This window comes from Trematomus bernacchii, unplaced genomic scaffold, assembly GCF_902827165.1.
Source record: "Trematomus bernacchii unplaced genomic scaffold, fTreBer1.1, whole genome shotgun sequence".
NCBI classification, from domain to species: domain Eukaryota; kingdom Metazoa; phylum Chordata; class Actinopteri; order Perciformes; family Nototheniidae; genus Trematomus; species Trematomus bernacchii.
The window spans coordinates 35,410-47,046 of NW_022987597.1; positions in this window are offsets into that span (position 1 = coordinate 35,410).

Below are 11,637 nucleotides of genomic sequence, written 5' to 3' on the forward strand. Positions count from 1 at the left end.
CGCTAACCAACTTGTCTCTGTTCTTCCAGCTTATCTCATCTTATCCATCTGACACCTTTCATATTTATGACTCAGTCTATGGTACTAAGCTAGGGTAGGCGCCGACACGTTATCGAATGGCCCGTGCCTCTCCTTGGATCTCTGTATAACCATGAAGTCGTCGGGCGACATGGGGAGATCTGGTGGCCCTTACAAAAACCTAACCCTAACCCTAACCCTAACCCTAACCCTAACCCTAACCCTAACCCCCCTGCAGGGCCACCCCCAGAGGAGAATGTATAGATATAATGGCTGAAACATTCAATGAGATCTGGGTTATCTACTGAAGATGTGTGAATTTTTAATGTGGATGTCAGTATAAACACTACCGTGATATGACATCTTTAACATAATTTTTATCCGAAACAGTTCACGAGAGGTACTTGAGTGAGATATGATTACACCTAGACTGAATCTACGACGGAGAGTGCACCGTTCCGTCTGCCTACGGCAGTCGGATCCAATTTCCTTACCTAATACGCCGGTTCCTCACGAGGATGTCTAGTGTGTTTGATCTCAGGTCTAGGACTCCGTAGCTGCTGTGTGGAGATCTGCTTAGCTCCTCTTAACACACTCTCCTTCCGTCTAGCCCTAACCCTAACCATCTCAGCTGCGTGCCTAACCCTAAGATGGTGGCCTACTGACCTGAACCTAAGATGGTGGTCCACGCGCATAGCCTGATCCGTGTTGGAAAGCTAAAAATTAAGCCCACACAATGGAACACGTCGCACATACTTACCTGCTCACGGGAGTATAGGGAAGCCTCATAAGGCTCATCCCAAAATTAATTCAGAGGCCATCTACAGGCTCGTTTTGAAAGGGAGTATACGACAGCTTCACGGGGCTCCGCCCCTGCTATATAAGAGAGAAGCCATCTCATAGGCTCACTCTGTTCCGGCTAACCTGTCTTCCTGCATGCTAAGGCCTACTCGCACAGCTGCAAATTTTTAAGACGCACACTGCTGGGGGTGATCCCCCCACGCAGGGCCATCCCAAGAAGAGAATGTATAGATATAATGGCTGAAACATTCAATGAGATCTGGGTTATCTACTGAAGATGTGTGAATTTTTAATGTGGATGTCAGTATAAACACTACCGTGATATGGCATCTTTAACATAATTTTTATCCGAAACAGTTCACGAGAGGTACTTGAGTGAGATATGATTACACACTAGACTGAATCTACGACGGAGAGTGCACCGTTCCGTCTGCCTACGGCCAGTCGGATCCAATTTCCTTACCTAATACGCCGGGTTCCTCATGAGGATGTCTAGTGTGTTTGATCTCAGGTCTAGGACTCCGTAGCTTGCTGTGTGGAGATCTGCTTAGCTCCTCTTAACACACTCTCCTTCCGTCTATCCCTAACCCTAACACATCTCAGCTGCGTGCCTAACCCTAAGATGGTGGCCTACTGACCTGAACCTAAGATGGTTGGTCCACGCGCATAGCCCTGATCCGTGTTGGAAAGCTAAAAATTAAGCCCACTACAATGGAACACGTCGCACATACTTACCTGCTCACGGGAGTATAGGGAAGCTTCATAAGGCTCATCCCAAAATTAATTCAGAGGCCATCTTCAGGCTCTGTATTGAAAGGGAATATACGGTGGCTTCACGAGGCCCCGCCCTGCTATATAAGAGTGACGCCATCTCACAGGCTCACTCTGTTCCGGCTAAATTGTCTCCTGCACGCTGAGGCCTACTCGCACAGCTACCATTTTTAAGACGCACACTGCTGGAAGTGATCCCCCCATGCAGGGCCACCCCCAGAGGAGAATGTATAGATATAATGGCTGAAACATTCAATGAGATCTGGGTTATCTACTGAAGATGTGTGAATTTTTAATGTGGATGTCAGTATAAACACTACCGTGATATGGCATCTTTAACAATAATTTTTATCCGAAACAGTTCACGAGAGGTACTTGGAGTGAGATATGATTACACCTAGACTGAATCTACGACGGAGAGTGCACCGTTCCGTCTGCCTACGGCAGTCGGATCCAATTTCCTTACCTAACCCTAACCCTAACCCTCACCCTAACCCTAACCCTAACCCTAACCCAACCAATCGGGCTCTTCTGCCTAATCCTAATTTAAATATCCATCAATTAGTATACCATCTTATCTTTTAGTTTAACCATTAACCCTAACCACTCTGGCTCCTTACCTAATCCTAAAACGCATCTCCACAAATAGCTACCTAACTTTCAATTTAAACTACCAAAATCAATCAATGGTACACTTTTACCTAACCTCCAAAAATAATAAAACCACACTCTCGCTATTTTCATTCTTTGCTTCATAAACCCCTTCCCCTCTCGAGCCCCCTTGGGGTCTTTCGGGAGGATAACGGGTTTACAGAGAAACGGCCATTCTTGGAGGGCCGGGTATTTGCCGTGACCACGGCAATCCGCCTCGTCTCTGTCCTTCAAGCTCAATATTACCTTGTACACTTTACACCCTTTATATTTATGACTCAGTCATGATGCTAAGCTAGGGTAGGCGCCGACACGTTATCGAATGGCCCGTGCCTCTCCTTGGATCTCTATCTAACCATGAAGTCGTCGGGCGACATGGGGAGATCTGGTGGCCCTTACAAAAACCTAACCCTAACCCTAACCCTACCCTAACCCTAACCTAACCCTAACCCTAACCCTAACCCTACCCTACCCTAACCCTAACCCTAACCCTAACCCTAACCCTACCCTAACCCAACCCTAACCCTAACCCTAACCCTAACCCTAACCCTAACCCCTAACCCTAACCCTAACCCTAACCCTAACCCTAACCCTTTTCTTCCACTGGATCCACCTGTATCAGAATCATTTAATTCTGGTCTATTGACCCATTCTTTCTCTACCTTTAAGTACACTGACCTGACCAACCTACCAGTCCTTTTACTCCCCTAGTTGGGACCAATTGAATAACAATAACACACGACCGGGGATTTGATCAGCCTCGGCGGGGCCACCCCGGGGTGAGGGTGTCTGGTGATAATGGCCGAAACACCCGATGATCTCTGGGTCCACTACTGATGATGTGTTCCAAACAAAAATCATAAAGGACTATTTTGTTCCCCAAATACCTCTATTTTGGAGCTCAAAAAACAACTGACTACCCTTCACTTTGGGATTTTACCATTTGCTTTATATATTGTACCACTTTTGTTTTTATACAGACTACCAATTCTCACTATTATGAGAACTGGTCATATGATTCTCCATCTTATTCATTAATAGGTCTAGTACCTGACCATTCATCTAATCACTAAACTTAACCAATCGAGCCTTGCTGCCTAAACTTAAACTCTGGCCCCTTACCTAATTCTAACCCTAACCAATCGGGCTTTTCTGCCTGAACCTAAACTCTGGCTCCTTACCCAATTCTAAACCTAACCCTAACCTTAACCTTAACCTAAACCTAACCAATCGAACCTTGCCGCCTAAACTTAAACTCTGGCCCCTTACCCAATTCTAATCTAACCCTAACCTAACCCTAACCCTTAAACCTAACCAATCGAACCTTACCGCCTAAACTTAAACTCTGGCCCTTACCCAATTCTAAATCTAACCCTACTCTTAAACCCCTAACCATAACCTACCAATCGAACCTTGCCTTACCTTAACCACTCTGGCTCCTTACCGAATCTTCAAAATACTCAAATTAACTAATGATATATTTTTTGTCTAAATCTCAAAACTAAATTAATAAAACCACATTCATTCTCCCCACTTTTTCATTCTAATCTTTCCACTCCTAACCCCTCTTCCGCTCAAGCCCCTAGGGTTAAAACTGGACTGAAAAGTCTTAAAACCCTAGGCAGACTGACGAGTGGTCAACGGGTTAAACAGAAACGGCCATTTTGGCAGGGGAGGTATCCGCGGTAACCACCGCTAACCAACTTGTCTCTGTTCTTCCAGCTTATCTCATCTTATCCATCTGACACCTTTCATATTTATGACTCAGTCTATGGTACTAAGCTAGGGTAGGCGCCGACACGTTATCGAATGGCCCGTGCCTCTCCTTGGATCTCTGTATAACCATGAAGTCGTCGGGCGACATGGGGAGATCTGGTGGCCCTTACAAAAACCTAACCCTAACCCTAACCCTAACCCTAACCCTAACCCTAACCCTAACCCTAACCCTAACCCTAACCCCCCATGCAGGGCCACCCCCAGAGGAGAATGTATAGATATAATGGCTGAAACATTAATGAGATCTGGGTTATCTACTGAAGATGTCGTGAAATTTTTTTAAGTGGGGATGTCAGTATAAACACTACCGTGATATGACATCTTTAACATAATTTTTATCCGAAACAGTCACGAGAGGGTACTTGAGTGAGATTATGATACACCTAGACTGAATCTACGACGGAGAAGAGTGCACCGTTCCGTCTGCCTACGGCAGTCGGATCCAATTTCCTTACCTACTACGCCGGTTCCTCACGAGGATGTCTAGTGTGTTTGATCTCAGGTCTAGGGACTCCGTAGCTGCTGTGTGGAGATCTGCTTAGCTCCTCTTAACACACTCTCCTTCCGTCTAGCCCTAACCCTAACCATCTCAGCTGCGTGCCTAAACCTAAGATGGTGGCCTACTGACCTGAACCTAAGATGGTGGTCCACGCGCATAGCCTGATCCGTGTTGGAAAGCTAAAAATTAAGCCCACACAATGGAACACGTCGCACATACTTACCTGCTCACGGTAGTATAGGGAAGCCTCATAAGGCTCATCCCAAATTAATTCAGAGGCCATCTTCAGGCTCTGTTTGAAAGGGAATATACGGTGGCTTCACGAGGCCCCGCCCTGCTATATAAGAGTGACGCCATCTCACAGGCTCACTCTGTTCCGGCTAAATTGTCTCCTGCACGCTGAGGCCTACTCGCACAGCTACAATTTTTAAGACGCACACTGCTGGGAAGTGATCCCCCCATGCAGGGCCACCCCAGAGGAGAATGTATAGATATAATGGCTGAAACATTCAATGAGATCTGGGTTATCTACTGAAGATGTGTGGAATTTTTTAATGTGGATGTCAGTATAAACACTACCGTGATATGGCATCTTTAACATAATTTTTATCCGAAACAGTTCACGAGAGGTACTTGAGTGAGATATGATTACACCTAGACTGAATCTACGACGGAGAGTGCACCGTTCCGTCTGCCTACGGCAGTCGGATCCAATTTCCTTACCTAATACGCCGGTTCCTCATGAGGATGTCTAGTGTGTTTGATCTCAGGTCTAGGACTCCGTAGCTGCTGTGTGGAGATCTGCTTAGCTCCTCTTAACACACTCTCCTTCGTCTAGCCCTAACCCTAACCATCTCAGCTGCGTGCCTAACCCTAAGATGGTGCCTACTGACCTGAACCTAGATGGTGGTCCACGCGCATAGCCCTGATCCGTGTTGGAAAGCTAAAAATTAAGCCCACACAATGGAACCGTCGCACATACTTACCTGCTCACGGGAGTATAGGGAAGCGTCATAAGGCTCATCCCAAAATTAATTCAGAGGCCATCTTCAGGCTCTGTTTGAAGGGAATATACGGTGGCTTCACGAGGCCCCTGCCCTGCTATATAAGAGTGACGCCATCTCACAGGCTCACTCTGTTCCGGCTAAATTGTCTCCTGCACGCTGAGGCCTACTCGCCACAGCTACCATTTTTAAGACGCACACTGCTGGGAAGTGATCCCCCCATGCAGGGCCACCCCCAGAGGAGAATGTATAGATATAATGGCTGAAACATTCAATGAGATCTGGGTTATCTACTGAAGATGTGTGAATTTTTAATTGTGGATGTCAGTATTATAACACAACTACCGTGATATGGCATCTTTAACATAATTTTTATCCGAAACAGTTCACGAGAGGTACTTGAGTGAGATATGATTACACCTAGACTGAATCTACGACGGAGAGTGCACCGTTCCGTCTGCCTACGGCAGTCGGATCCAATTTCCTTACCTAACCCTAACCCTAACCCTAACCCTAACCCTAACCCTAAACCCAACCATCGGGCTCTTCTGCCTAATCCTAATTTAAATATCCATCAATTAGTATACCATCTTATCTTTTAGTTTAACCATTAACCCTAACCACTCTGGCTCCTTACCTAATCCTAAAACGCATCTCCACAAAATAGCTACCTAACTTTCAATTTAAACTACCAAAATCAATCAATGGTACACTTTTACCTAACCTCAAAAATAATAAAACCACATTCTCGCTATTTTCATTCTTTGCTTCCTAAACCCCTTCCCCTCTCGAGCCCCCTTGGGGTCTGTCGGGAGGATAACGGGTTTACAGAGAAACGGCCATTCTTGGAGGGCCGGGTTGTTGCCGTGACCACGGCTTACCGCCTCGTCTCTGTCCTTCAAGCTCAATATTACCTTGTACACTTTACACCCTTTATATTTATGACTCAGTCATGATGCTAAGCTAGGGTAGGCGCCGACACGTTATCGAATGGCCCGTGCCTCTCCTTGGATCTCTATCTAACCATGAAGTCGTCGGGCGACAAGGGGGAGATCTGGTGGCCCTTACAAAAACCTAACCCTAACCCTAACCCTAACCCTAACCCTAACCCTAACCCTAACCCCTAACCCCTAACCCTAACCCTACCCTAACCCTAACCCTTTTCTTCCACTGGATCCACCTGTATCAGAATCATTTAATTCTGGTCTATTGACCCATTCTTTCTCTACCTTTAAGTACACTGACCTGACCAACCTACCAGTCCTTTTACTCCCCTAGTTGGGACCAATTGAATAACAATAACACACGACCGGGGATTTGATCAGCCTCGGCGGGGCCACCCCGGGGTGAGGGTGTCTGGTGATAATGGCCGAAACACCCGATGATCTCTGGGTCCACTACTGATGATGTGTTCCAAACAAAAATCATAAAAGGACTATTTTGTTCCCCAAATACCTCTATTTTGGAGCTCAAAAAACAACTGACTACCCTTCACTTTGGGATTTTTACCATTTGCTTTATATATGTACCACTTTTTGTTTTTATACAGACTACCAATTCTCACTATTATGAGAACGGGTCATATGATTCTCCATCTTATTCATTAATAGGTCTAGTACCTGACCATTCATCTAATCACTAAACTTAACCAATCGAGCCTTGCTGCCTAAACTTAAACTCTGGCCCCTTACCCTAATTCTAACCCTAACCAATCGGGCTTTGCTGCCTGAACCTAAACTCTGGCTCCTTACCCAATTCTAAACCTAACCCTAACCTTAACCTTAACCCTAAACCTAACCAATCGAACCTTGCCGCCTAAACTTAAACTCTGGCCCCTTACCCAATTCTAAACCTAACCCTAACCTTAACCCTAACCCTAACCCTAACCAATCGAACCTTACCGCCTAAACTTAAAACTCTGGCCCCTTACCCAATTCTAAATCTAACCCTAACCCTAACCCTAACCCTAAACCTAACCAATCGAACCTTGCCTTACCTTAACCACTCTGGCTCCCTTACCGAATCTTCAAAATACTCAATTAACCTAATGATATATTTTTGTCTAAATCTCAAAACTAAATTAATTAAAACCACATTCATTCTCCCCACTTTTTCATTCTAATCTTTTCCACTCCTACCCCTCTTCCGCTCAAGCCCCTAGGGTTAAAACTGGAACTGAAAAGTCTTAAAACCCTAGGCAGACTGACGAGTGGTCAACGGGGTTTTAAACAGAAACGGCCATTTTGGCAGGGGAGGTATCCGCGGTAACCACCGCTAACACTTGTCTCTGTTCTTCCAGCTTATCTCATCTTATCCATCTGACACCTTTTCATATTTATGACTCAGTCTATTGGTACTAAGCTAGGGTAGGCGCCGACACGTTATCGAATGGCCCGTGCCTTCTCCTTGGATCTCTGTATAACCATGAAGTCGTCGGGCGACATGGGGAGATCTGGTGGCCCTTACAAAAAACCTAACCCTAACCCTAACCCCTAACCCTAACCCCTAACCCTAACCCTAACCCTAACCCTAACCCTAACCCCCCATGCAGGGCCACCCCCAGAGGAGAATGTATAGATATAATGGCCTGAAACATTCAATGAGGATCTGGGTTATCTACTGAAGATGTGTGAATTTTTAATGTGGATGTCAGTATAAACACTACCGTGATATGACATCTTTAACATAATTTTTATCCGAAACAGTTCACGAGAGGTACTTGAGTGAGATAGATATGATTACACCTAGACTGAATCTACGACGGAGAGTGCACCGTTCCGTCTGCCTACGGCAGTCGGATCCAATTTCCTTACCTAATACGCCGGTTCCTCACGAGGAGTCTAGTGTGTTTGATCTCAGGTCTAGGACTCCGTAGCTGCTGTGTGGAGATCTGCTTAGCTCCTCTTAACACACTCTCCTTCCGTCTAGCCCTAACCCTAACCATCTCAGCTGCGTGCCTAACCCTAAGATGGTGGCCCGACTGACCTTGAACCTAAGATGGTGGTCCACGCGCATAGCCTGATCCGTGTTGGAAAGCTAAAATTAAGCCCCCACAATGGAACACGTCGCACATACTTACCTGCTCACCTGGAGTATAGGGAAGCCTCATAAGGCTCATCCCAAAATTAATTCAGAGGCCATCTTCAGGCTCTGTTTGAAAGGGAATATACGGTGGCTTCACGAGGCCCCGCCCTGCTATATAAGAGTGACGCCATCTCACAGGCTCACTCTGTTCCGGCTAAATTGTCTCCTGCACGCTGAGGCCTACTCGCACAGCTACCATTTTTAAGACGCACACTGCTGGGAAGTGATCCCCCCATGCAGGGCCACCCCCAGAGGAGAATGTATAGATATAATGGCTGAAACATTCAATGAGATCTGGGTTATCTACTGAAGATGTGTGAATTTTTAATGTGGATGTCAGTATAAACACTACCGTGATATGGCATCTTTAACATAATTTTTATCCGAAACAGTTCACGAGAGGGTACTTGAGTGAGATATGATTACACCTAGACTGAATCTACGACGGAGAGTGCACCGTTCCGTCTGCCTACGGCAGTCGGATCCAATTTCCTTACCTAATACGCCGGTTCCTCATGAGGATGTCTAGTGTGTTTGATCTCAGGTCTAGGACTCCGTAGCTGCTGTGTGGAGATCTGCTTAGCTCCTCTTAACACACTCTCCTTCCGTCTAGCCCTAACCCTAACCATCTCAGCTGCGTGCCTAACCCTAAGATGGTGGCCTACTGGCCTGAACCTAAGATGGTGGTCCACGCGCATAGCCTGATCCGTGTTGGAAAGCTAAAAATTAAGCCCACACAATGGAACACGTCGCACATACTTACCTGCTCACGGGAGTATAGGGAAGCTTCATAAGGCTCATCCCAAAATTAATTCAGAGGCCATCTTCAGGCTCTGTTTGAAAGGGAATATACGGTGGCTTCACGAGGCCCCGCCCTGCTATATAAGAGTGACGCCCATCTCACAGGCTCACTCTGTTCCGGCTAAATTGTCTCCTGCACGCTGAGGCCTACTCGCACAGCTACCATTTTTAAGACGCACACTGCTGGGAAGTGATCCCCCATGCAGGGCCCACCCCCAGAGGAGAATGTATAGATATAATGGCTGAAACATTCAATGAGATCTGGGTTATCTACTGAAGATGTGTGAATTTTTAATGTGGATGTCAGTATAAACACTACCGTGATATGGCATCTTTAACATAATTTTATCCGAAACAGTTCACGAGAGGTACTTGAGTGAGATATGATTACACCTAGACTGAATCTACGACGGAGAGTGCACCGTTCCGTCTGCCTACGGCAGTCGGATCCAATTTCCTTAACCTAACCCTAACCCTAACCCTAACCCTAACCCTAACCCTAACCCAACCAATCGGGCTCTTCTGCCTAATCCTAATTTAAATATCCATCAATTAGTATACCATCTTATCTTTTAGTTTAACCATTAACCCTAACCACTCTGGCTCCTTACCTAATCCTAAAACGCATCTCCACAATAGCTACCTAACTTTCAATTTAAACTACCAAAATCAATCAATGGTACACTTTTACCTAACCTCCAAAAATAATAAACCACACTCTCGCTATTTTCATTCTTTGCTTCATAAACCCCTTCCCCTCTCGAGCCCCCTTGGCGTCTTTCGGGAGGATACAGGGTTTACAGAGAAACGGCCATTCTTGGAGGGCCGGGTATTTGCCGTGACCACGGCAATCCGCCTCGTCTCTGTCCTTCAAGCCTCAATATTACCTTGTAACTTTACACCCTTTATATTATGACTCAGTCATGATGCTAAGCTAGGGTAGGCGCCGACACGTTATCGAATGGCCCGTGCCTCTCCTTGGATCCTCTATCTAACCATGAAGTCGTCGGGCGACATGGGGAGATCTGGTGGCCCTTACAAAACCTAACCCTAACCCTAACCCTAACCCTAACCCTAACCCTAACCCTAACCCTAACCCCTAACCCTAACCCTAACCCTAACCCTAACCCTTTTCTTCCACTGGATCCACCTGTATCAGAATCATTTAATTCTGGTCTATTGACCCATTCTTTCTCTACCTTTAAGTACACTGACCTGACCAACCTACCAGTCCTTTTACTCCCCTAGTTGGGACCAATTGAATAACAATAACACACGACCGGGGATTTGATCAGCCTCGGCGGGGCCACCCCGGGGTGAGGGTGTCTGGTGATAATGGCCGAAACACCCGATGATCTCTGGGTCCACTACTGATGATGTGTTCCAAACAAAAATCATAAAGGACTATTTTGTTCCCCAAATACCTCTATTTTGGAGCTCAAAAAACAACTGACTACCCTTCACTTTGGGATTTTACCATTTGCTTTATATATTGTACCACTTTTGTTTTTATACAGACTACCAATTCTCACTATTATGAGAACTGGTCATATGATTCTCCATCTTATTCATTAATAGGTCTAGTACCTGACCATTCATCTAATCACTAAACTTAACCAATCGAGCCTTGCTGCCTAAACTTAAACTCTGGCCCCTTACCTAATTCTAACCCTAACCAATCGGGCTTTGCTGCCTGAACCTAAACTCTGGCTCCTTACCCAATTCTAAACCTAACCCTAACCTTAACCTTAACCCTAAACCTAACCAATCGAACCTTGCCGCCTAAACTTAAACTCTGGCCCCTTACCCAATTCTAAATCTAACCCTAACCTTAACCCTAACCCTAAACCTAACCAATCGAACCTTACCGCCTAAACTTAAACTCTGGCCCCTTACCCAATTCTAAATCTAACCCTAATCTTAACCCTAACCCTAAACCTAACCAATCGAACCTTGCCTTACCTTAACCACTCTGGCTCCTTACCGAATCTTCAAAATACTCAAATTAACTAATGATATATTTTTTGTCTAAATCTCAAAACTAAATTAATAAAACCACATTCATTCTCCCCACTTTTTCATTCTAATCTTTCCACTCCTAACCCCTCTTCCGCTCAAGCCCCTAGGGTTAAAACTGGACTGAAAAGTCTTAAAACCCTAGGCAGACTGACGAGTGGTCAACGGGTTAAACAGAAACGGCCATTTTGGCAGGGGAGGTATCCGCGGTAACCA